Source organism: Rhea pennata, chromosome 1, assembly GCF_028389875.1.
Source record: "Rhea pennata isolate bPtePen1 chromosome 1, bPtePen1.pri, whole genome shotgun sequence".
Lineage (NCBI taxonomy): Eukaryota > Metazoa > Chordata > Aves > Rheiformes > Rheidae > Rhea > Rhea pennata.
In genome coordinates this window covers 84,137,711-84,164,890 of record NC_084663.1, presented here as the reverse complement: position 1 = coordinate 84,164,890, position 27,180 = coordinate 84,137,711, and the positions used below count along the sequence as shown (strand labels likewise).

Here is a 27,180-nt window from a genome sequence, read left to right as displayed (position 1 = left end):
CCAGACAGTTCTGTATGCAACTGTGCTCTAGCCTCTGCCATGCCATTTTTCTAAGGACTAGTACCCCTGAATGAGCTACTATAAAATCAAGGCAGCAAACAATGGACGGGTATTTCTGGGGTTTAAAACATGATTTGTGTTTGCATCTTTTTAACCAAATACCTGACAAACACCTGGGAGAAAAACTGCGCATGTGAGACATTTAGCACGTGGATCTTTTAAGGGCTAAAAAAGCTACTCTAATTTTTCTCTGAGGTAGTGCTAATAAGAGAAGAGATACAGTATTGCTGAGGCTTCTAATGCAATGAACCTGAACTATATGTAGTGTAGGAAGGATATGTGTTCATATATCCAGGTTAAAGCATAAATAGGAAGAAAAATCAGATTACATTGGCAGTGTGGATGGTAGCCTCAATGAGAATGGGGAGTGAAAAATGACCTGCATGTCCCTTTTCCAATGCTGGGCTGTGTGACAAGGGCTGACCCTGTCATTGTGATGGAAACAAGTTGGATGTTGGTAGGAAGTGAGGGAACCAGAGCTGGGAAATAAGGGGGAAGAGGAACATTAAGACTTTGGATCCTCTCTCTACCACTTCTATTTTGTTATAAAGCTATGTTTTTCATTTGTTTTATTTCCACATGCCCTCTCTCTCTCAAAGAAAAAAAAAGAAGAGTGGCATCCAGAAATTCTCTTTCCTGACTACCACCAAGTCTGGCTTGCTATTTGCTAGTGATCACAGACATACACCCTCATAGAGATCACACACATGTACCATCACTCACTCCAGTTGCAGGCACCACAGAAACATGGGCCCTGTGACCTGTGGTCTCCACTCAGTTTAATAAGCAGGCAGGACAGACTGCACTGGTCAGGCCCAGGGCATGGCCAGACAAGCTCACTGACTAGCAAACCGTTTGCATGTGGCTGGGGGCGGGGGGAAGGGGTTGGTTTATGCCATCATGCCCCACCTCTTGTGTGTCTCCGGTGACTAGGAGAACTGCCTCTGTTGACTGATATGGTGGGTTTCACCCCTGGACCCTGGGGCTGATGGCTTTCCTCAGACAGCTCCAGGAGGGGCAAGGGCAAGGTCCCGGTCTCTGAGTGGTTTTTTGGGTTCTCTCCATCCTCCTTTGTGTTTGTGGTGATGAGCTATTTATCACATAACTTAGTAGTTGTTACCTGCAAGAAGGTGAGTTAGCAGGCCCCAGCCTTTGACCCAACTCCATACAGAGCAGATGGAGTTTTAAATGTTTTTTTTTCTCATTTCTGTTTTTGTATGACTTCTATTATTTTATAAGTACTAGGTAGCTGCAAAACTTCTTTATGCAGGACATAACAATGATTGATGCTTGGCTGTATTACTAATTGTCTTTGCATTTATTTGTCTATAAAGGGCTTTTCTCTACTGCTCATCATCAGTGTATTTAAGTGCTTATATAGAGAAGGTGCATGGTTTGATGAATGATAACCTGACATCATTTATGAGAACAATTCTAGGTCACTCTATTTATGCACTACTACTTTCCTGGCTGCAACTGGTAAAACGTAAGAGAGAGGAAAAGGGTGGAGGAACTCTGAAGGGATCTTTCCTTAAGCTGCTTTGATCCAGCTGTTAGGTTGGATCCAGTTTCCACTCTTCCTCTTGCTCTGTGTGTGTGTGTGTCTAGTGTGCTCTCTGCCCCTCCCAGTCTACTGCAGCTGTTGGAATTTCATCATTTTCTCCAAATACCACATTTTCCATTAGTGCCATAGCCCTTTCTGTGTTGAGAGGAATATTGTTTGTGAGCTCTTGCATGTGCTAGGTGATCTGCAGGCAAAGAGCCAAATCCCTATAAATGCTGAAAGGCTCAATTTCTTGGTAAGAGGCACACAGAGGTCCTAGAAATGTGAATGCTGTGATGTGCAGGCTTGCTGGCAGCAAGTGGTTATGGTTTTATTGTCCCATGTTATTTTTTTCAAATGCTATCATACTGTAGTTGGTCTTATTGATATCTAATTTAACTTTGGATACAGGTTATTTATTGCTTTTCGTTGGAAGTTTTAGTGCCATCTCACTTACTGTCAAAGTTGTATCAGATACTCAATGCCTGATCACAAAAAGAAGTATGAAACCACTGCCCATTTTAATATTCTTAATATGTTCTTAATCTTCTATCTGTACATATATATCTTTTCAGGAGATTTTTAGGTTTTGTGCTAACATGCGTGTTCTGAATCAATTGCTTGTGAAGTTCTTCCTGTCCGCTATCTTAATTTCTACCTTGTTCCTGTGGTACTCATCTTGATTTCCCTCTACTCAGGCAGTGCCATTGTTACCAAAACTGCCATTGCCCTTTCCTTACAGTCTCCTTTACTGTTCCAGTTCTTCCCTCCTTCCACTACCTTGGCAGTGCATCTTAATTTTAACCCCAGGATGAGTTTGGAGTTCTAACATATTTTTACCTTGGTCCCATATTGCTGTCTTGTTTGTCATATCTGCACAATTCATACTGAACTATTTGTGTGTAGAAGAGACCTTGAGTGAGCCATTAGATTTTTCCTCATTGTAGTAGCAATTGCATTGAATTAGTTATCTCTAAACTTGATATACAGGTACGTTAGTACTACTTTTAATAATCTGCAGCTACAATCATGCTGTAGCTGTCTAGTTCACCTCCCTGCTCAAAGCAGGGTCAGCTAGGGCCATGAGTAGGGCTTCTTATGACCTAGTCCAGTTGGGTTTTGAATACCTCTAGAGATGGAGAATCCACAGCTTCTCTGGCAACCAGTTCCAGTGTCTGGAGCTTTACCTTTAAAGCACAGTTAGGAAAACAAGCAAACAAACAAACAAACAAACAAAACTTACATGTAAACAGAATTTCCATGTATTTCAATTTGTGTCTGTTTCCTCTTATCCTTTCACTGGGCACCACTGAGAAGAGTGTGGTTCCATCTTCTTTACACCCTTCTATTCCCATCAGATATTTATACATTTTAGTAAGATCTTCCCTGAGACTTCTCTTCTTCAGGCTGAACAATCCCAGCTCTCTCAGCTTCTCCTCGTATGTCAGATTTACAATCCTTTAATCATCTTCATGGCCCTTTGCTGGACTTGCTGCAGTATGTTCATATCTTTCTTGCACTGGGGGAGCCTAGAACTGAACACAGTGCTCCAGATGTGACCTCACCAGTGCTAAGTGGAGGGGAAGGATCACTCCTTTGACCTACTGGCAGCACTCTTCCTAATGCAGCCCAGGATACTAGCAGGCCTTCTTTGCCTCAAGGATGCATTGCTGACTCATGTTCAACTTGTCCTCTAGGACCACCAGATCCTTTTCTGGAAAGCTGCTTTCCAGTCAGTCTGGCATCAGCCTGTCCTGGTGCATGGGGTTATTCCTCTCCAAGTGTAGGACTCTTAAGTTACCTTTTGTTGAACTTCATGAGATTCTTATTGGCCTATTTCTCCAGCCTATCAAGGTCACTCTGAATAGCAGCACAACCCTCTGGTGTTTTAGCCACTCCTCCCAGCTTTGTATCATCTGTAAACTTGCTGAGTGTGTATTCTGTCCAACTGTCAATGTCACTAATGAAGATGTTAAACAGTATTGGACCCAGTACCCACCTTGGGGAACTGCATTACTGACTGGTCTTCCACTGGATTTCAGGCTGCTGATACCAACTCTTTAAGCCTAGCAATTCAACTGTATTTCAATCCATCTTTGAATGTACTGTTCTAGGCTGTCCTGCACTTCATTTTTTCTATGAGGATGTTATGAGAGATGGTATCAAAAGCCTTACAAAAGTTGAGGTAAACAACATCCACTGCTCTCCCCTTATCCACCAAGCCAATTATAGAAGTCATAGAAGGCTGTCACATTGGTCAGGCGTGATTTCCCCTTTGTAAATCCACACTGACTACTTGCAGTCACATTCTTGTCCTTAGTATGTTTGGAATTGGTTTCCAGGAGGGTTTGCTCCATCTTTCCACAACTGAGGTGAGACTGACAGGTTCCCTGGATCCTCTTTCTTGCCCGTATTGATAATAGGGGTGACATTTGCTTTCGTATAGTTCTCAGGGGACTCATCCAGTGTGGCTTTGCAGTGACTCTGGCCAGTTCGCTCAGCACTGCTGGGTGCATCCTATCAGGTCCCATGGACTTGTGTATGTCCAATCTGTTTAAATATTCCCAGCCTGGTCCTTAGCCACTGAGGGTAAGTCTTCTTGCTCCAGTCTTTCCCAGGGAAGTCTCACACACTCAGTCCCTTTTCACAGTGACCTGGGATTCCTGAAGTCCAGTTTTACCAGTAAAGACTGAAGTGAAGAAACCATTAAGTACCTTAGCTTTTTCCTGTATTCTTTGTCGCCAGGTACTCTTCTGCCTTTAGCAGTGAGCCTACATTTTCCCTAGTCATCTTTTTGCTGCTGGTACACCTTACTGACTTTGACTGTTACAGTCTTAATGACATATTCTTATTGACATTGATTGTTCCCATGTATCTTGGATGAAGTATCCTCTAACAAAGCCAGCAATGCAATGCAAGCACTAGTATAAATAAATAAGGAAGAGTAAGATTATGAGGGGTACAGAATCCAGTAAGGACAGAGCATTGTCGAAGTGAGGCATTAGAGACCTGTATTACTTACTAGTTGAACAGGTCATGTATGTGAACATCCAATTTGTCGCTGGGGCTAGCACAGTGTGGTGGACAAATTGAGGGAGGAGTGTGTAATAAATGCTTGATATGATGTGACTAAAGCAGTATTTGGGAAGGGGATGTCCTGTTAAGAGTTGAGACAAAAGGAATTTCTCTGCTGACTTTGAATCTTTACTTCTGTGGTAGTTTCGCTGCTGGACAATTGCTGCTTCTTAGCTGTGGACAGGCAGTTCTCAATATCACTGTTACCTTGTTCTGCTTTGCATTCTCCCACTGCTCTTCTTGTAAGTCCTAATTTCTCTTTGCTGCTGCCATAATTAGCTAAGATGTTGCAGCCTTTTGCTTTGAACATACAGTAGGACCAAGATCCATCATCTTCCTGTATCTCTGTGAAGATATAGAAGTGATCCTGAGCACTTAGCATGAAGAGGTTTGAACCTTTAGAGTGAACCTTTAGAGATTCAGCAGAGATGATGTGCAAGAAGCGTGGCAATTATCTCTTACATCTGTCTTTCCAAAGATGTTATTAAAGTGAAGGCTGTAGGATGTCGTCTTCTCTACAGGTTTTGTAAACTGAGTTGGTAATGGTTATTGGTGATTGGCACTGAAGTGCATGGTGAAGTCCTGGTGTTGACAGAAAGGCATGTCCCCTGCTGAGAGAGAGTTGTTTGCCAGCAGAACTGGGGCACATCCACATGCCTCATCCTGTCTAGTAGTGGTCAGCAAGGTGGGATACCAAAGGGGAGGAAATGATGATGTCAAATACAGCTTCACTGAATTCTCAGTTGCTTTGGTAGCTTAGAGTGAGAGCAGGAACTGACTCCCTTGGCAGAAGAACACTAGCTGAATACTGTAGGACTCCCTTTTATAAAGTTTGGAGAGTGTTCCTCTGCTTCACAACTCTTGGAATTTCCCCATTTTCCCCAGAACTGTATGTCTCCTTTCTAAGTTTTAATACCTCAGGAAGGATGTCTTGCACTACCAAGCCTTTGCTGATATAGAGGCAGAATGTGGTATTCTGTTCAAGTGAACACTTCTGATGCTTACCTTTAATCCTTTAAGTCAAAGAGATACTGGATGGAAATCTTTCTGAGTCTTTTGGAAGCCCTAGAGGCTGCAGGTGTTGTCTCCCACTATCTGAACGGTACTCGGAACATACTGAGAAAAAGGGAAGGCAACATTTTGTCAATAATTTTGGCTTTGTAGGCATCTTGAATGGACCCATCTGTTTCTTACTAACTTTTACTAGTCAAGAGAGATCTGCTTTCTTGAGGAGTATGTGACTTGTTGGCTACATGATTGTGTTACGTTCATCTAGGAGAGAATGTTTGGCCCTCTCCTCCAACAGGTGTTGAATTCTGGTGGTTGCATCTAGCATGGCTAATGTTCTCAGTAAACAACGCTGAAAGCTAGATTTTGCCTTGTGTTTCTTGGCCTAAAGGTTGTGAGGAGACCATTGCAAACAGTGCTTTTAAACTCTAGGAGCACTGGTGTGAAACCAGATAATGAAAACTGATTCCCAATTTCTACTAGAGATGAGGAACAGTTACCTCATTTGTGTCATATGTTGATTATTCTGTTAACAACGTTGTTTTATGGACTCATCTTTTGTAAGCCTCATTGACTCTTACCTGCTCTTTCCTACGAGGGAAGTATTTCCTAATAATCCTCAAATATGTTCTTTCAGCTCCTTTATTTACTTATAATTCATTGAGTACCCTGTTTTCTCAAAGAAGCCCAAACTATCTTACGTATGAGCTGCTCCTTGGCTGAACTTTGTAATAGCTTCGTATGTGGTGTGCTGTATTTAGCAGTGTTCTTTGAAGAACAACGGGTACTCTGCAAAATCAGCACTACATAATGACATTACTGAGGGGTATGTAGGTGGGTTGGGAGAACAATATGAAAGTCTTTGGTATGCTAAAGCATCAGAGAAGTGGCTAATTCTAGGCTTTCTGTTTTCTACTGTACTTCTCATTTCTTAAGTTGACAAGGAAATTCTTTGGCTATGGGCTAGATATGAAGTGAGTCTCCTGTAGAATCTTTCTGGTATGTCTCTTCCTGCTTGACAGTAAAATATTAGTAACTAGTAACTAGTTCATTTATGGTGTTGCCCAGGCCATATTTTGAATTATCATCTTTTAAAATTCCATTGTTCTCATTTATTTTCTGTGTATCTTTTATTTCTGCTCTGTTGACATTCTAATTGAGGAATCGTGCACACACAATCTGCAGTGCCATTTCCAAAGAAAGAATAGGAAGGAAGTTCAGGTTTTGCACATGTCACTCACTCACGAATGAATCCTTACTAAATAAAAAAGGATTTCAGTGACGTTGGCTTTTTTTCAACTATATTTTAAACCTAGCATTGGCAACATAGACCTCATATATATACAGTATAAACTCCATCTATCTGGATACCTTTTTAGGAGAGCTCTGTATTATATTATGTGTTTCTAGCTGCTGGTTCAAATTTCTAAAGCAGGATTTTTCTGATTACAAGCTGAAGTTTGGATTTCCAGCCCTGCTGGCCCCCCCGCCCAAACCTGCTGACTATACCGGGCAGACTGATAATCTGATGGATTTGTTAATGTTCAAGCTGCATTCTTACCATTCTTTTCTCACAGGAAAATATCTGTGAATAACTGTCTAAAATTTCTTACTCTGCTAGGTTTCCTGTCACCCTCAGCAACTTTAGTACACTCCTTATTTTGAGTTTTAGTGTGCCTCTATGAATACCCAACTCAGAGTATGATAATGGATCTGTGTCATTTGGGTAAAAGAACATATGTTGAAGCATGCCTCTCCTACGTTGTTTTAAAGCTGTTTATTCCTGCATATGTTAATGGAAGATTTTATTTTTAATTTTAAAATATGATTGCTTTGGAACTATTTTCTTTTTTTATTTTATGCAAGAGTTGTGCATTTTTTAGTTTTATTAAGGTTTGGTGTTAAATTTCACCTGAAAGCTATTTTCAATACTAAAGTTCTCATCCATAAATGTTGAAGTTAAAAATTCTGTTGTATTTAGTGTATCTAGAATTCGACTGTGACTTCTTTTACAGTGCTGTCTTTTTTTTGTTGTTGTTTTGAAAAACTAATGCCTAGTTTAACTAGAAAAATTTGCAAAGCTGTTAATGAACTTATAATCAAGAGTTGTAGGATTGAATTTAAAACTTTTCCTCTTGAAGACAATTTGGCAAGTCTACATAGCCTCTTTTGTATTTCTTTTTCTTATTTCCAAAGTTATTCCACACAGTTTGTCTTTTAACTCAGAACAGATGAGATGTCTGATGATGGAACTCTGCCCATAGAACTATGTTTACAATGGTATTTTCAAACTTTGGCACATAAAAGTATAAGTTTGAATCGCTATTTCCATTGTTTTCTTAAAAGATTTTAAACAGAATTTTGGATACTTGACAGTTTTACAAATTGAATTTAAATATCAATTTCAGAACTCTAAGCAAACAGGTTTCAAAAATTGAGTGGTATTCTTAGTTTGGACCACTAAGATGATAATCCAGTCCTCATTACACTTTGGATGTGAGATTTCCATGTTTGTCTAAGGAGTTACTGTTTGACATTTTTACTAATAAACGTATTTCGAAAAACCTGACCAACCATTTGTTATCCAGGTTTCATAGACCTATAAGACTGTCTGAGAAGCAGTATATAGTTCATTTCATGTTAGTCATGGATATTACCTTGAACCTGAAAGTATTTTCTTTTTTCTTTTTTCTTTTTTTTTGACTTAGTGATTCTTTGAACAGAATTCTGAAACCAAGCAACGAAGAAGTTTCTTGTTTTAACTTTCTTCGGTAAGTAGATGACACCAGAACAACTCTTGGAGCACCCATTCTATACTTCTTTGGTTATCATCTGCTTCATCTCAATGGGTAGTCTACTTGATTTTACAAGAATCCTGACTGTCAATAAAACAGTGTGAAGTTTGGGGCCTGTTGAAATTGAAATTGTCCCCACAGTTATTTCCCTAGCTAGTGTAATACTCTTAAAAACTTGACTGTGTGAGTCAGAGAACTAGTCAGGACCTTTTCCAGCCCTGCGCTGTGTTAAGAGCAATAGGTACTTAAAATTGGTTTTGAGGAGGTTCTGATGATGTCCCAGCTTTTAGCTGTGATGTAGCTGCATACTAGCTTGTCTGAGGAGTGTTGCTGGAGCATGGACATAGAAAGTTGTACATTATTTGTATTTTGAGCATATACAAGGGTCACTTACTGCTCCATATTTGAGTACCTGGATTGGCTAAAAGCCTGATCCCATGCCTTAGTTGTTGAGAGTGTAGTTTTCTCCATTGAGCAGCTGTAACTAAAAAACTTCCTTTTGGGAATGTTCTTTCTAGGTGCTGCTGGCTACTAAGCTCAAGCATTTCCTTTTTCTGAAGAGTGGAATTTCTGTAGTGCATGGGAAGGCCTAAGCATTGAAAGTTATACTATTCTTGTAAATTGAAAGTCATGCTATTCTTATAAACAACACCTTGGGAATTTTGGGTTTTATATGTTGTCTAGTCTTAATTTTCAGACTTGAGGGTTAGACACTTTATATGTATGAAGGTGTTGTAACTGCATGGCTTTCTGGAAATGGGACTATAACAGCTAGGCAGGAATACACAAGAAATAATGACGCAATTATGAGACCTGCAAGTGCTAGATATTTTAAGGTAAGACCCTCTTGTTCTAGTTGGCTGGCAGTGTGGACTTAACTGGATCTTTATTATTGTGATAATTTATATTGAATTTAGTTGTACGGTGCTGGCAGATAAGAATATTATAAATATATCTTCTGCTGGCTGGTCTATAATACAGGGCATTTTCAAGAGCTGCTGGTTCTGTACAAGCTGCATTATCATGCAAAATATCTAGCAATGTATGATTTGTACCAAAAGTGCTGTAACACTGCATATATTTAAGACTTTTATTTTGAACTGCTGCATTCGTATATTAAGATGATTATAGGGTGCTGACAATGCAGCATCATTTAGGAAAATGAATGACTGAATATTACTTAGGCCTGTTCTTTGAAATAAAACCATTCTACTATATTAAAAAGAAAAAAACCTGCACAAGATGATGAAATGTTGTCAAGCCATAGATCACAACACTGGAATTGGGAGTGGCTTTACATGTAGAGAAATTATACTGTTTTATTTGCTTTTATTGAAGTGTCCTTACATGATGAAACAGTCCATATGAATGCTGAATTTGGTGAAATCAATGTTATTGTTATTGCAGTGGTATCCCTGATAGTTTGTGGCTGGGTGTGGTAAAGCTGAACCTGAGACTGTCTGCTTGACTGTGTCTTTTCTGGAAGCCAGCTTTCCTCATATGCATCTATGGGACTTCTGTGGGTGTATATGTTTTGATTTTACTTTGTGCTGCAAGATTACTTTTTATGGTTAATTGTAGGAGAACTTGTCTGTCCACTTAGACATGTGGTTTGTGGGGCAAGCAGGGGAAGGAGGACTTCCGGGTAGACACTGAAGGGCTATTGATGTAGGAGTGATGGGTTAGTTGTACTTAGTCTTGCAAACTGGTACCAGCAGAAGTAGCACCTGGCTTTATCGGATGGTCCAGATGAAAAATACTAGTGTACTATGAAAAAGATTGAAGAAAAAACTCAAATTACTACTGCTATGAAGAACAGCCTGAAGAGGTAGTGCTTGAACCACAGAGCTTGAACTGTCAGTAGACAGGCAGAGAAAGAATGATGCTGAGAGAGAGATGACCTGTTTCACACCATGTACCAAGCCTATGTCCAAGTGAGAAGCAGTATCCATTTCTCAGGAGCTTTTCTTGGGTAGTACTCTATCTTCCACTTAGGTGCTGTTTCTCAAATGTAATCTTGTTGAACAGAACATTACCTGTTTGTGTGGTGCTTGCTAAGAGTTTGAATCTTGTTCAGTCATAATCCACATCGATTAACTGATAATTGTGCCTGCATGGCTGTCATTTAAAGTGGAGTTTGTTGTGGTCACCAAATGGAAGCAGTGCAGCTGGAAGGGAAGGGAGGAAGCTAGAGAAAGGATGCCTGCTTTGATGTTATAGATATGGTGTGCTACAACTCCTTAACTCCGTATGCAATGCCTTCACATAAGGACCATGTGTGCAAATACAATGTTAACAGAAGTCTGCAGTGCATGATAAGAAGCTGCTCATTCTGCTGTTTCTTGTTCACCATCAGCATTGAAAGCAAAGTGGAAATAAGTGCGAAAGGGAAGTGCATAAACTGATAAATAGCTGATATTATTTATCAGCAGTTCTTTCCAGGTCAGTATGACACTGGCAAAACAGATCCCAATCGTTCTGTAAATTTACACTGAAAGCTCAGATGCTTCTTGTGTAAGTTGTGATCTGCATATCTTAACTCCTGCTTTTTTGTTTTATATCAGTCCTCAAGCAAAATTTCTCATCTTTCTCATTCTGACCACTGTGAGCTTCTTTCTAAAAACAAACCTAAACTACTTATCCTGTATAGTTGCTAAAGCAGAGGGGTGGTGATATAAATAGATAGACTAGTGCTCTGTTATCTCAGACTTGCAGAAAGCTTCTTTCAGTCAGCAATAGCTACAGGGAAAGAAACGAATTTGCTTATCTTTGGGTGATTTCAGTGAGGTGTGTGGATTAAAGACTTTTGTAGGACTGTGCTAGATTCTTCTCAGATAAATTTTATTCTAATTTTGTTAAAACAAGTGAAAGAACTGTAAAAAGCTTGACAAAGCAATGTCCAAGTGGCACATAAGGAAGGAAAAATGAGCTTCTGCACATTTTTTACTCTTGTTCGTGCTGTTTAAAGAAAGCTTGGAAAATTCTTTCATGTTTTTCCAACCTCTATCAATAGAAACTCAGGTCTGGCTAAATTAAAAATACCTCTTTGGTAATTTGAGAGTTGTGGCATCACATCCATCAAATTGCTTAAATTTTAAAATAAATGATTACTTAAAGATCTCTATCTTTTGTTGTTAATGTACATAACTGAAACACTTCACGAGCTGTGTGAGAAATTTAAGGGTGGAAGAACTCTAAGTCCACAGCAGAATCATCCATTTTCAGAAAACGGAGAAAACAAACCTTCCCTTCTGCTATATCTAAGAGATTAGAAAGTCTAAAACAAAATCATTTTATTTTTTTCTGTAGTGGACAGTTTTAAACTGCCAATCTTATTGTAATTTAAATAATGAAAAAGAAAGGGTCAGATTTGTTCTTGTTTTGTATCATTAATTTAGTTGTTATCCTTTGGGAAAAACAGGTACAATCACAATGGCAGATAAACTTTGATTTATTTTTTTCCTGCAAGAGAGGGGAATATTTATGGGTTATACTGCTACTAACCATATAATGAATGGTCCATTGATCATGTTTTTTTTTTTTCATTATGTTAAAAACTCATAAATTATTTAGCTGCTGGTGTAACGTCTAATTTAGGATTATGTATCATAATACACATCCACTGGATGTGGATTGAAGTCTGGAACTCACTTAAAACTATACAAATGTGTAATTAGTAAATTAGATTACGTTAATTTTACTGGATGCTTAAAGAAATATATTTTTATAAACATACTTGCACTTAAAATAGTGTTTTAAATAAAGGACAAAATATCTGTAGTCTGTTGAGTAGTTCTGCTTAGTCACTGTATATAAACATGGACACCCTAGGCTGGTTCACCATCAGTAAATTGGAAGAAAGGGAGATTTTTTTTTTGTTTTTGTTTTTTATGTTTTTTTTTGTCAGTTTTAGTGAACTCCTAACTTCATGTGAGGCAGTGGCAGAAATGAACTAGTTATCTAAATTGAAATTAACAAATTCTCAGAAAATATTGCTGCCATCAAAACTGGCATTGCCTAGTTCCATTCTACACCTTGTTTAACAGCAAACCTGGAATACTCACATATGCTTATCTAATTCAAAATATTCTAATAGCCTAGCATTACTTTTTTAGTTCTTAAAAGCCATTGCAATTTGGAGTTCTTATTAAATTCCATTTAGAAGAAAAATATGCCTTATAATTAGAAGTATTTTTTTAAAAACATTCTTCTGTCTACAATGCAGAAACTGACATGGCTCATCTTTAAAGTGCAGGAATCGCACTCAAAATTGTTCATCCTATTTTAAAAAACTCATTTTCTTTCAGTTTTTCTATGGACCTTAGCTTTTTAACTTTTTGTTTTTAAAAAATGAGCTGTCTAAACTCAGTTGCGATATTAATGCAGCTTTTTGCATTTACAAGACAAAAAAAGATTTGGGATAGCATTAACTCTTGCGAGCTCCAGTGTAAAATGGCTGAAATATATTGTTTAGCTGATGTGCCAGAGTGTTGGGAGGCTAGTTTCCCATCAAGGCTTCATTTTAGGAATGAAAAAGACACATGTAGCAAACAGTCTTTGTACTGCCATATTTCAGCAGAATCCTGTAAAGTGAGTTATCTCTCTGTAATTCAAAACTTGAAGATGGATCCAGCTGAAGCAGTGAAGGTCCCAGTTTTGGTATTTGTGCAGCAGCTGCCTGGGCACCGAGCCATTCATCAGAGGCACTGCACATTCCCTCTCAGTACTGCTGTGATTCCCTTTCCCCCTGCTGTTTCAAATGCTTTAGCAGAGCTGAGCTGTGTGAACTTTCACCAGAGGAGGTTAAAGTGGTAGTGCATGTTCTGAACATGGCAGGATTATTTTTCCAAGTTCAAATCCCACTGAAAATATGTTTCTATTTTTCTCCCCATGATTGCTCCCTTGTAGCCCTAAAGTTGTTTTGCACTTCAGTGTAATTATCAGGAAAAAGCTAAGACAGAGTAAATTAGTGTCCTTTTACTCAGAGCTGTACTGTACTGTCACTTATATGATTATATTCATCCTCTTCTGAATGAAGACCATAAAACACCAACATCTCTGATTAACTCGGTTACGATAGCCATGAGGTCCTATCTTTGGAAACACTGTCTCCTAACTTCAGTTTTTTTAGAAACAGGTGATAAGGTTACTGAATGTGGAACCTAACTTTAAGTTATTTTTCATTGGCATGTGTTATAAATTATGGTAGTGAGATTTTTGTTAGCTGCCTCCTTTAATTTTCTGAGAAATTTTAACTAAAAGCATGTAAAGCAGTTGTCTGTCTTCTGGGAAAAAAAGTGAAATAAAAATAAAAACCTTGTCATCATGAAAGAAACCTCAGGAACCTTTGCATAAGACATTCTAACAGCTGTGAGAGGGTTAGACCATGTAATGGGTGGTCTTTCGATCAGGGAATGATTGTTGGTTTTTCTCTGATAAAAGCCTTACTGATATGGGGAGGCTGATGAGCATTTAGATGAGGTTCTGAGGCAACTTTCAATTTTAATACATGTTCTGATGAGACTGTTGTTAAAGTTTACTTCAGCTGTTTCCCCATGTTACCTTAGTGACCATATACTGAAGTAAGAAACTGCTGTGGTAAAACAGATGTGGAAAAAATGCTGATTAAGAGTAATCGTAAATCTTTCTTGGTCACCCCTGCCCAAGATGAGATTCTACATATAGAACTTGAAAATATTTCTCTGAACTTCTCTTAAACCTTTCAAGTTGTAGAATATTGCAGGTTGCCTCTTTTCCTAGCTATATTCCTTTTTGACATTTCCCTTAAATCCATTATTCTACTACCTTTAAGGAAAAAATTCTAGGAGGTATGGATGGTATATATGATCAGTACTAATCGATAATAGTCTCTCCATGTCCTTATCATTGGTTTGCATCCAGTCCAGACTGTAAGGTCTGAAATTTGTTGCCATCTGATAACTTTCTGCTGACCTGTGAGAAATAAGCTCCAGGTCAGATCTTAGTTAGTGGGCGGAGGTTTCTGATACAGAAAAGCAGTTTCACTGGTTACTGCCTGTTTGTAATCTCAGCAGAGGTACCAAGGCAGAAGGTACCAAGGGTCCTGGGGACCCTTAAGCTGTTGTTGTCGTGTCATGATGTTACCAAGGTGTGGAGAAAGTGACTTATTATGTTTCAGAATAGACTGTAGATAAGAGTTAGGTTACAAATAGACCTATGTAAAAATGTGGCTGTATTGTTTCTACATGATAAGGTATAATAAGCTGCGTTGCAGATACTGTAAAATCAATAACAGGAATAAACTGTATTGGTTTTAAATACTAAAGAGGAAACTAAAAGAACATTTCTGAAGTTGCAAAAGTTAAGTACTGTCAAGAAGGAGGAAGCAAAGGTGGCTCAAGGTGGCTCTTTTTAGCACTGAGGAAAGGACAGCCTTAGAATAGGATGATTAAGGATGGAGGCTCTGCACCTTCTTCTGAGGCTTTTAGGAACAGATATTGTAGAAGCTACTCGGATGGTCAGTGCAGCCCTGCTCAATGAATAGATTTTTGTGCAGTGTTTGTGAGGTCTGGCAGACATGAGATATTTCCCAGTGTTGTTGAGAGGTAGTATATTTCCTCTACCAGTCTTCTGGGGCCCCTTGAGGTATTTACAGAGCATCTCTCCTGTTTCGCAGCTGTGACAATGGCAAGCAGCATCTGGTTGAGCTGGAACTGGTACATGGCTTCCCTGCTGAGCAGATGTCTGTGTCTGTTGATCCTGCTTTTGGAGACAGTGGGAAAGTTAAATGAATTCTTGAGCTATACTTTGCTGTGACTCTTAATTCTCTGGAAGTTAGGGGAAACACTGAGCTTAAGGTAACTTCTGTGACTTTTATTCAGTCCCCTTATTTGGAGTCTTTGTGGTGCTGCTTGTCAGCATGGTATCACATCCAGTTATTTCCCTGAGATGCTGTCTCATTCAGTGTCCAAGAGGTATATGCTGCACCATGCAGCCAAGGAGCACATAATCACTATTTTGTTTTTTCCTTATTGTTCAGTTGTAATTAGTGTGTGATGTTCAAACTCTGCTCTGAAGACAACCTGACATGACCTTAGTGTGATGATATTGGAGTCCTTCATAAATCATTAGGACTTAATCTTTTGGAATATATTTTCTCCCTTTTAATACATGAGGGTGAGATACAAGCTGGTTCAAAAAAATTTCCTGTTTTGAACTGCCTAGGTTTTTTTAGACCTCATAATTTTTCAGGACATTTGATGTTAAACAACAGCATGTGCTTACGGTGGAGGTCCTCTTGTAACTGTAGGTGTAGTTGTCTGCCACGATTGCTGATGTTATATGTTACGGCAGGGTTTGCAGAGTGGTTGTTGTCCGTGAGTACTAAAGAGAGTTGGACCGTTTGCCTTTGGGCTTTGCAGCTGTTAATTGTGCAGTGGAATATTTAAAAGGGTAATTGAGTCTCCCTCTATATTCTGTTAAGGAGTGATTTCTCTTTTGGAGGAGAGAAATCCTTCCCTACAAGATAGGATTGTCTCCACTATACTGCTTCAGTTGTGACTGATTTGTTGTATCTGTGATTTTATTTTAGTCCCATTCTCCTCCTTTATTCTCTTCATGTCTCTGTGCTCTGCAGGTTTTTCATATCTATGTTCTTATTTGTTGCTGCTCTATGTTTTCAATCTCCCCTTTATGAATTACTTTTTGTGGTTTTTTTTTTCCCCTATTCTTTGTGCTGGATGAGCATGTGTCTAAGGGAAGGGGAACAGAAGAAGCCTATGTTGTTTCTCCTGCTGGTATTTTTGAAGGTAGTCAGTCTAAGCAACTGTGTTTTTTACATCGTTCTAATGAGTTTTAAAAATCCTGCATGGTATTTGACAAACCACCTTCTTACGTGGAAAGTAAACATACAGAAACATGTCCCTGGTATACAGCCCCCTTTGAAGACAACATGTATTTTATACATCTATTTACAAATAAATGTATTGATACTTTTGTAACTGCAAATATGGCAAGCTATTGGAATTGGTTCTTGCAAGGTTGGAATGATTGGCTTTTCTTCACTTGTCGTATTTTCCCATTAAATCTGACAGTAAATACCTCTCTTGCTTCAGTCAAGTCAGTCAAGAACATTTTTGACTGAAATATCACCTGTGCCTGAGGACTCAAAAGTGATGTTTTTGAATGTCCCTTCCCTGTTCATGGGGTTGATTCAGCTAATTCCCTAATAGTGTTGTGTGTTCCTCCCTGCTTTCTTATAATATCTAAGACTAAACTATTGACTGCTTTTGATGTCTCAGAATAATTTCTTGGTTCTTTTTTGTCCCTTTCGCAAAGGAATCAAAAGATAATTGTGAATTATTTCCTCAAATACTTACATGTATTTTTCTATGGTGGTTTTCAACTAGACCTATGTTCTAGCACACACGTGAGAAGGAGTTTGTAGAGAAAGCAAAAATTATTCACATGTGATCTAAATAATGCCCTGTTGTGATCAGACTTGAGTGCTATAAACTTCAACCATGAAAGATCATCTTAATTGATAAGAACAGGTCCTTTATTCTCTCTGTGGGCCAAACATTACTGATGGCAGCATTATTTGAATTTAGGTGTGTAAATGGAAAGCTGGAGTGGGAGAACTGGAATAAAATTATATTGGTATTCCTAAGCTATACGCATAGCCTCTATGTTCCTAACTCATCTAAGATGTGACCTTCAAAACAATTATGCAATATTTGAGTTTGGCACTGGGTATTCAGGATTATTTTGTTTCATTTTTGTTTACAAAGGAAGGAAAAATGTAGGAATAGATCTTTTAAAATGAGTTAGTTCTCATGTAGTCATCTCAAAATCCGTCATTCCTTTGAATATCTATTGAGACAGTCATCTACGTGGAAGACCTGTAGAGTGCTGACTGTCTTTGGATATTTGTTTACTGAAAGTAAGCTTATTGGGCTCTAAGCTGTCTTGAGAATCTGGACCTAGGACAAAAACTTTAACACCCTTCCCCCTCCCTCACTCCCATAGTAGACATTTTTCCACTACAGCATTTTTTTTTTGAGCTTTCCGTGGTGACTTTTGTTCTGCTATTTTTGTGTGTTGAATCTTTCTGTCTAAGTCTGTGAGGTACTCTTCAGCCTCCCTTTTAAAACTCTAGTGTCTGCCTTATAGTCTCCTTTTCTCTTTTAGACTTAAGTAGTTTTTCATTCTCCCCGTAGTTTTCCACTAGTATCTCAAGATGTAATGCTCCAAGTACTATGATATGCTTGGGCTTACACTTTCTATTTGAGCTGAGTCCTCTGTCATGTGATAGTTGCATGCTGCATTCTTGTGCTAGAAATAGATACTTTACACATAATCTTCTTCCTTATACCCTTTAGCATCTAAAGCCTCTGGTAAAACACTGTCACCACTACCACAGATGGAGTAGCAGGAGAGTCATCAAAAGTTGAGAAAGATGACAGGGAAAATGTAAAAGTTTCCAGGCCAGTAAAACATGGAAGTTCAGAGGATCTGTTGATTGTGCAATACCATCATTGTACTCCTGTTTTTATTTAAGCTAAAAGATAGAACCTGTCTTTGCTTACTAGATATATATAGACAGATTGAAATGCCTTAAGAGACATAAAAATAGGACTTGATGAACAAACATTACTATTCTCTTAGTTCTCCTCTGTGCCTTTGCTAAGAAATTATTCTGCATGTACTGCTTTTGATTTTGCCAAATGTCTTCTCAAGAAGAACCAAGCAGCAGAACTGAAACATTGCTCGTGTATTGAATGTATTTCATTGGTCTTCATCAACTGGCTCTTTAGACTTTTGTTTTCTCCCTCATCTGAAACAAAGAACCTAAGGGGTTAATTAAAAAATTGAAAGTTACTGATTTTAGGATCCTATAAGATGTGGCTATATAATATATTATATGTAATATATATTAGGCAAGGACTGTGTTGTAAACACAAATTTCTCGTGTTGTGAATTAATTTTTGCCTGTGATTCTGTCACAGGACATTTGCCTCTAACTTGGGGAACGTCACTTTTCTCATATGGATATCGGCTTCCCCTGTTTAAAATAGTACTTCCTTTGTCTCTTAGGATTCCAGCTCTTCACTGCTGACACAGCTTCAAGTGACATGGTCCAGTTGTTCGAGGAGGCACTTTAATTGTGGGAAATGTAAACTCAGCTTCCCACTCTTGACAGAGGTTTCCTGTGTGAGCTTTGGCAATTTACTTGGCATCCCTCTACCATCTGTGAAATAGGATAACAGGCCTGTCCTACTGCAGAAGAATATCCAGAGGGTAAGTGTTATAGAACGGAGACATTTAGGCTGTGGTTCCACAGCTGCTGAAGTTGACCTAAATTGGGATCGCTGTGATCGAGCCCTGCCCTCCTTTCCCATGAGCACACTTTCTTCCTTGTGCTGTACCCTTCAGAGTTCAACTGGCCACAGATTGATGGTGCTTTTTTTTCCTAAGGATAGATTTTGCTCAGTGCAGCTTCTTGAAACGTCTCACTGAATAGGTATTAATGTCAGCACATGGGAAGGGGGAGGTGCTGCAGAGAAAATGCGGAAATAGAGAAACTTGGGAGTTTGGACTTGCAAGGGCTCAGGCTGCCAAAACCCTGCAATCTCGAGCACTATTAATAATGATGAGCTAATTATATTGACTAAATAGATATATGCAGACCAGTACAAAGAAGCTTTGTTCTTCATGGAGATGGTATCTAGATCATCTTCATTTGAAACCTCATACAGAATAGTGTTTTAAAGTAAAATTCTTAGAGCTTTCTGCAGTCTTTCTCTACAGAACTTTCTGTATTCCATGCAGTCCTAGTGTTACTTGTTCTTGAATTTACCTTTCTATGCTGAGTTAACTCCTATTACTCTGATATGCAATCTATAATATTTGTCTCTTAGGACTCATTCTGTGTTCAGAAATGTATTCTGAACATCAAAGCAGTTTATTCTCTTTTGCCTAGCCCTTTTCTCTTGCAGAACAAACTTAGCGCTCTTCCATGTTGTTCTAAATTTGTAGGAGGTTGGCTTTCTCCGTCTTTTTTTTTTTTTTTAAGATACTAAAAAGTCATCAAAGAAAAGGAGGAGAGCTGAAAACAGCGTATTTGATTTTACTTTGTTTCCAGTGTGCAAAGCAGGAGTCTTATTAAAAAGACTCCACAATTTGATCATTCTAAATGTGTACAGGAGTGTGCTGATAAATGCAGAGTTTCAGTGAAGAATAAATAATTCTCAAAGACCTCTCACAAGAAACAAATCACTGGGCAAAGTATCTCTGAGACTGTACATTTTTTGGTTTAGTGTCCCTGCTGGCAGCAGGCAGCAAAACACTGGAAATCCATCATCTTATTCATGTATTTTATATTTACACACATGCACAGAGTAATTTTAATGTTAGGTTATGCAATTAAAGGCTCATCTTTGTAAACACAAAGGAGCAGAGGAGTAATAGCAGATGGAGAAACCCCACTAACTGAACAGCAACCTGCTCTAGCTCCTCCAATTTTGTTGATATTGCAGTACACTGTTGCTAATACTGGTGATAATGGTGTATTTATTTAGAAATAAATTATAGTGGATTTTGTCATCCATGTACGTGTATGACTTTTCTGGTGTTTTTGAACAGTGAAACTGTGATAGAAAATAAAGGATGAGACATCATGTGAAGCTTTGCTCAGAAATGTTTCTTGCACAGATTTTTACAAGATAAACTCTGTATGTAGTTAAACATAGAGCTACTCTTCTTGTATTTTGAAACAATGGCAGAAAAGTTCTTGAAGTATTTGCAGATACTGTATAGTGCCTGAGTCCTTTTCTTCTTCCAAGAATCTTGAAAGTACTAGAAATGAAGAAAATCAGAATAACAATAAATTATGTCTTTCAGTGGTGGTTACATGGCTAGATGCTACCTTGTTTCCATCTTGGTCTGTAAGAGCTCCCCTCTTAGAGGTCAGACCCTGTATTCCTATTTCTTCTGGAGCAGAATTGTCCCATTTTCAGACCAAACCTTAAATTCAGCACACAGTGGATCAGTTGCAATTATCTAGGAAGTCCTGCACATTCAGATGTTTCTATTTCCCCCCACTCCACATTGATCTTTGATCACTGATGATTTAGAGACTAAGCAGACATTACTTAATGCTGGGAGCAGAGCATCGGGAGATTTTCTCAGTATTTTACCATTCCTTGATGACAAATGTGGGGTGAGGGCTTGCTTCCCTCAAAGGTACAGTAGACTGATGTTTTGGCCTGGTTCCCCAAACCAGAGGAAGAGCTATAAAGAGCTGGCCTCTTGATAGAGAGGAGACTTCTTTATGCTTGTGATTTGTGTAGCCTTTGTGTGGCCTTTGTCTCACAGCAGCCCTCTGGTGTGCAAAAAAATCTTTTTACTTTTAAGACATTCTGTTACATTACTGTTTATTTTTCTTTTTTTAGCTTCCTTGTTAAGCTGAGCCAGTATGTGAATACAATAAACATCTTGAGAGTAAAGCTCCCAATTCTGTTATTCCTGAACTGTAGCAGTCACTCTGGATCCATCAGACCATTGCTACTAATGCAGGGTGAAAAACAGTGGCTAATGTATACATTCTAGCACAGATAGATGAACTAAAACTCAAAACCAAATACATCGTACAGTTCCTATGTGTCCTTCTTCCGTTCATGGACTCTGTGACAGCACTGCTCCTTTATTTATTATTTTCTATTTTCACTGGAGCTGTTGGCTTGTACCTTGTACCAGAGCAGCATGACCCTGCTGAAATGTCCTTAGAACTCCTCTCCTTGTGCTCTCTGAGGCCTACTGTCCATCTGTTTTATTAGCTACCTCCATCTTGAATCCTCTTGCTTTAAACCTTTTCTGTGTATAGTTCCACTGCTTTATTCATTGCTGTTGCCAGTTTAATTTCTATAGAGGTGATGTGGCACAGTTGCTGTGTTGTTGACTTTTAACCATCTCATTCTCTGCCCTGGCCGTGCGTTGCTTCTCTTTCTTCCTCCTCCTCCTCTCACTGTGTCAGTCTTTGTATCTTCATTGTTTCCCTATACCTTTAGTTTACCAGTACCTATAGTTAACAGAAGCTTGTCCCTTAATGTCATGCTTTAGTCTTGTCTTTTTATGAGAGTGTGCATGTGAGAAACCAGACCATCTTCACTTACTTCTCTTCTCCACCTTATGTGTTCCCTGTAACATAGGTTGTTCTAAAAAATCTCTTTTCTCGTCAAATTTATACAGAGGCATGTGTAAAAGCTCACCTGAGTTAGTGTTTTATTTTGCAGCCTTTATGCACACGTGAGAAATGTCTATCTTTTTCTGCGTATTTTCCTACTCATCCTGGCTTACTAAAATCTAAATCTTCTGAAGTGACTGTGCTGCTCTCACTACTTGTTTTTGTCCATGCTGGCCTTCCCTCCCTTCTGTGTTGCTCCATCCCCTAGCATAACAACAGTTTGTACACTACCCCCTTGCTTTTGCTTTTGTTGTATGTATTTCCATTTCTAGGAAACTCTAGGTCTGAATTCCTATCCATCTTCTCTGACCTGTCCTGTTTGTTGCAACTTATCTCTTGTCATTCCTGCTTGTCACCTGTTTCCATCTTTGAGACTTACATGTCAGTGTATTTTTCATTGCATTCTGGTGGTCCTTTCTGCAGCTTCCCTATCTTCCTTGTTTCTCTAACATGAAGGTCCAATAAGACTTTGGTCAAATGCAGCCTCCTCCACATATTAGCCATTTTAGTAAGCTGTTTTTCACTGTTATCTGTTTTTGCTTATTGACAGAGGAAAACTGGTTAAAAGCATGAGGAAGCTTGTATAAAGCAATTTGTTGTTTCAATGTATTAGACGTGTAAGTTGAACGCATCATTTGTGTGCTCTTGACAATTGAGATGAGTGTCCTTGTGCCAATGAAGTCTAGCTGCACACTGTGCTTCAATGATAAGAGTGTAGCCAGTAGGTCAAGCAAGGAAAATGATTATTTCCTTTTGCTCTTGAAGCCACATTCGGAATACTATGTCAAGTTTTAGGCCTCCCACTACAAGAGAGATGATGACAAGTAAATCAAGTAACAGTCTGCTAGTTTTTTTTAAGGCGTTAGAGCACATGACATACAAGGCTTATGTAAATATATTCATTTAGCCTCAATAACAGGCTAATTTATATAATCTTCTCTACCTGAAGGGGGTTGTAGGGAAGATGTGGTCAGGCTCGTCTCAGAGATGCACAGAGAAAACAAGAGGCAGTGGTCGCAGCTGATGACAAGGTCAGTTCCAGCTGGACATGAGGAAAAAAAATTCTTCCCTGAGAGTGTTACAGTGCTCTGGGAAGAGGTTACCCTGAAAAGCTGTGGAATAACCAGCCTTGGAAGTTTTGTAAATTTAACTGGATAAGGCCCTGAGTGACATGATACAGCTTTGAAGTTGGCCCTACTTTGAGCACTGGTTGGACTAGGTGACCTCTAGAGGTCCCTTCCAACCTACGTTATTCTGTGAGTCCAAACAGTATTACTAAATAGTATTTAGTAATATTCTGTTGTAGCAGAAGGCTGACCATTAAAATTTCTAGTAATTAAGGGAGTATGTGAAAAACTGGTTGATATTTTTCTCTTCCACTACCACAGACTTTGTATAGTGACATTGACAATTGTTTTTTTGAGATAGTAGCTAAAAGGGAGCTGAAGTGGCAAATACAGTGTTGACCTTCAAAAGGAATACAAAGGGTTCTTAGCAATTACTGTCCTGAAAGTATAACTGCTAGTAAAATAATGGACTTGATATTAAAAAGGTATGCAAAACTAAGAGTCTTCAAGGAGACAGAACTGTAAATAATAACAACATGAGTTTATATAAAATAAATCTCTTCAGACAATGTAATTGCTTTTTTGATAGAATTAAAAAATTAATAGATTTAGGGAATGAAGAGGGAGGAAGATTCAAGATTGCTTTCTAACATGAAGATTAATTGAAATTGGTTTTGGTAGGAAGAATTTCAGATGTATTGAAAATCTGGTGAAAGGTAGTAAAGGTGATTATCAACAGCAATGCATTAAGTTATATATGAAAACGGAGGACTTGGGAGTTAAACTAGTGTTATTTAACATTTCTGTTGGTTATGTGAGAGGATGAGAAAAAACACTGTAATGAGCTTTGAAGATAAATTGGAAAATGTGAGCCTCATTGGGAACATAAGAATAACACAAATGGGACAATGGGGTTAGACATATAAGAAGAAAATGAGATTCAGCTTAGTTCTCCCCAGATTTAACAGTTCTCTATCTGAAGCCTATATACTAAATAGAAGTGAGGAGAGAGGTTTTCAGAAGAGATGTGGTGCTGAAAACAGCTGGTGTCCTAGAACTGCCTCTGAGTCGGTGAGGCAGCCTTGCTAGTGTCAGTAGGCATGACGACCTTAAACTGCTTGCTCATGCATTGTCCTTGAACAAGAAAAAATTTTGGCAGAATTGTTTTGTACAAACTTTGTCCTATCCACATCAGTATTTTGAAAGTGCTGGGATCGACTATTGGTAACATTCTTTTTCTGGAAGCATCTGTTTTGCAAGAATAAGCTGGGCTTGAAAATGACTGATAGAATTGGTGGCACCCAGGGCTGTTCAGATCATGAACTGAATGAATTTTCCCAGTGTTATGGAAGTATGGGGCTTAATGTCACACCTTGTGAAGGAAGATGTCTTCAGCAGTATTAGGAAAATGATGCACAGCTGAAAGTGTGTGTTTGTGTGGTGGATCTTCTGAATACCACCTGTAAAATAGCATTGTTGACATGTACTTTATATGACGCATGGTCTACATCATTTCAGAGCGCACTCATCATCACAAAGTATCATAGAATGGTAAGGTTGGAAGGGGACCTCTGGAGATCATCTAGTCCAACACTCAGCATAGCCCATACAGGGACTGAACCCACAACCTTGGTGTTAGCAGCACCACGCTCTAACCAACTGAGCTAAACCTGCACTCTACAATCTAGAATCACCTATGACTCCACTGTTCCTGGTTTGTCCATGCTAGCAAAGGAGTGGATAAGTTTTGTTTGTTTGTTTGTTTGTTTTTTGTTGTTTTTTTGGGGGGGGCGGAGGTTGTTGGTTTTTGATGTTCTCATAGACAGTCCAGTTGAATTAATCTTATTTCCATATGAATCCAGAATGAAAATAAGCCATGTGATTTGGAGAAGGAATAATGACTAGAAACTGTTGTTGCTGCCACGTTGCAACTTTGCTTATATAACAAAACATGTTTTGTTTTGTTTAAGAAGTGCCAAGGCAAAGAGACCTCAAGGATAAACTAGAATTCAAACTGTGTCCTCTGATTGTTCAAATGATTTTCTGCAATGCTTCCATAGAGAAGTACTCTGACAAGGTCAGGACCCTGATATACCTACAAAAAGACAGTAACTCTTTAGACTTTAAAAAAGAGGGCAGAGAAAAATTTTAAAGAAATGTACAACAGGTTAGGACTCTCTATTGGAAGAAAGGAAATCAAAGTACTGCTAAGTGACTCAGGTTTGTCAGTGACTGTATTTATTTTTGGATCTTAAAAAGGAAGTTCAGTTAATTTTCTGTGTGTCCATGCTTGCCTTTGATTCTTGCAGCTTGTTAGCTATGCATTTAGCTGCACTGAGATGCTGAATTGAGAATTTAAAAACTCTCAGGGAGACCTGATCTGCTTAGGAACAGAATAACTGTTTTTTTTTTTTCTTTCTTTCTTTTCTTTTTTTTTTTTTTAATCTATAGGATTTTTTTTTTTTTATTTTTTTTCAGCAGGCAATATTAAAGTGTAGAATATGGTCAGTTGCTATCAGAAGAAACACTATTGTCAAGTTTCATGGCTACCCAGGTTAGCCTTGAAATAATAGTTTATGTCAGGGTATGAAAATCCTTTCGGTTCTTCAAAAATGAAAGGAACATGCAGAGCTTTATAGATATCAGAGTAGAATTCTTGTACTTGATGATGAAAATTAATTGTATTTTGTAGTCAGCTGAGTAGTGGAAGATGAGTAAGTTAAAAAGATTTAAATTATCTCAGCAGTTTCTTCGAAGTATCTCTTTAGCGTTATCAGCACTGAAGGAAAAAAAAAAGAGCATATTTGTTTATTTTCTTCCTGTAGCACAGTAAACACAAAACAAAACACTGAAGAGGAGTTGTTCTCATGTGCTAATGATTATGGTGGAGGGACTTGTGACAAAGATGTTAGAGACAATGGAACTAATAATTTAAAATTTCAAAGAAAATTGCACAAAAATGTGCAGTGTCTGTTTGCTACAGAATAAAACATTGCTCAACCCAAAGAGGGGACTGAGACTGTTAACAATTGTTATAGGCTCTAAGAATTGTTATAGGCTCTAAGAATTAGGCAATTATTTGTAGATGTGCCCTGATGCAACAGCATTTTGCTCAGAGGGCCTGGACAAAGTAAGTTGCTTTGAATTTTCTTTTGAAAGACTAGCCTTCTGCTGAGCCTTTTAATAAAAGGCTGTAGTAATCAGAGCAATATACAGTATTCATACACTCTATTTGGCATATTTTTTAGCACTTAAAAGATTAACAGCTGCTCGAGTCAGACTCCTGTTTGAAAAGTTTTCAATCTTTTTTTTCAGTCTTACTACAGTAGCATCTGAGATGTCCTGAATTAAGGAACTTGAGGCATTTTTTCTCTTTCCTTTTTCTCCTACCCCTGTTCTCCTTCCCCTCCCCTCCTCTCCATTGATTGATTGTTTTTGTGCAAAGTTTATGGACTCTCTCTTCTGTTTCACAAGGGAGAGAGAAATGTTTGCAAGAAGAGAATAGTATGATAGGAAAGCTCTAGGAAGATACTTTTGGACATACAGTATATCCGAAACAGCCTGCAATGCTGTTTTAAAAGCTGGCATTATTTTATGTTGATAATGCCCAGTTAAGGCAATGGGTTGGTCTGTAACTATCATTTTTTTAGGCTGAAGTCCTTAAGTAGTCTTCCACTGTCATGGCATAGTGGCAACAGTATCCTTGTGCTTGAGGATCAAGTTTCTTCTCTCATATAAATGTAGGATCTTCTGGAAATTTGCTTTTGAGATTAATCCAATCCTTCATGTGCACAACTGGTAAATCTCTGGGGCCAGATGGGGCTCTTTAGTAAAAGTTACTAAAGCCTTTAAATAATTGCTGATCTCTGTTTTTTTCAGATAAGTTATATTCTTCTCTTTGGGGAAGGTCCTGCATTCTGACAAACACATTCCTGTATGGTATTTACTCTCTAGTAGGGCAGAAGAGATGCAGAACAGGGTGATGGGAAAGACTGGAGTTTGTTGTGCCATTTATTGTGTTAAGTGCGGATTTCAAAACTTTGGCCAAGGCACTAGCTAACAGATTACAAACAATAATTATCAAAATAATTCACAAAGATCATACAGGCTTTATGCTCTGTAGATACTCAGTTGATAGGTTGAGGAAGTTGCTAATTAGCCAAATCTAGCTACTGATAAGAAACACTTTTTTTTCTCTTGTGAGAGTGATTTCAGTTTCAGATTACATATTTTCAGTTTACCAGTATTTTAGTGTCTCCAACTTTGCTTACATTGTGTGTATGTATGCAACTACTATTCTATCTATAGAGAGCTTTGCACCATGGAGTTTAATCCCATTCTTTCATGCTCAGGGAAGGAGTTGAGCCTGTGGTAGGAAATCATACAGCCCATCTCCAGATCAGAAATTCA

At 38.5% G+C, this 27,180-nt stretch overlaps 1 protein-coding gene across 11 annotated transcripts in view; it reads left to right on the top strand.

Moving 5' to 3' along the window:
- The window catches only part of TSPAN9 (tetraspanin 9), a 193,254-nt gene that overhangs the window by 46,101 nt on the left and 119,973 nt on the right, over nt 1-27,180 (top strand). For 5 of the 11 annotated variants that reach the window (XM_062593362.1, XM_062593343.1, XM_062593319.1 and 2 more), the window contains 2 exons: nt 8,395-8,457; nt 18,556-18,759. The exons of 2 other annotated variants lie outside the window; for them this stretch is intronic. The gene's annotated coding sequence lies outside the window, so the exon portion shown is untranslated. The remainder of the gene's footprint in view (nt 1-8,394; nt 8,458-18,555; nt 18,760-27,180) is intronic. 4 more of the 11 variants (XM_062593378.1, XM_062593327.1, XM_062593385.1 and 1 more) reach the window with 2 other exon arrangements.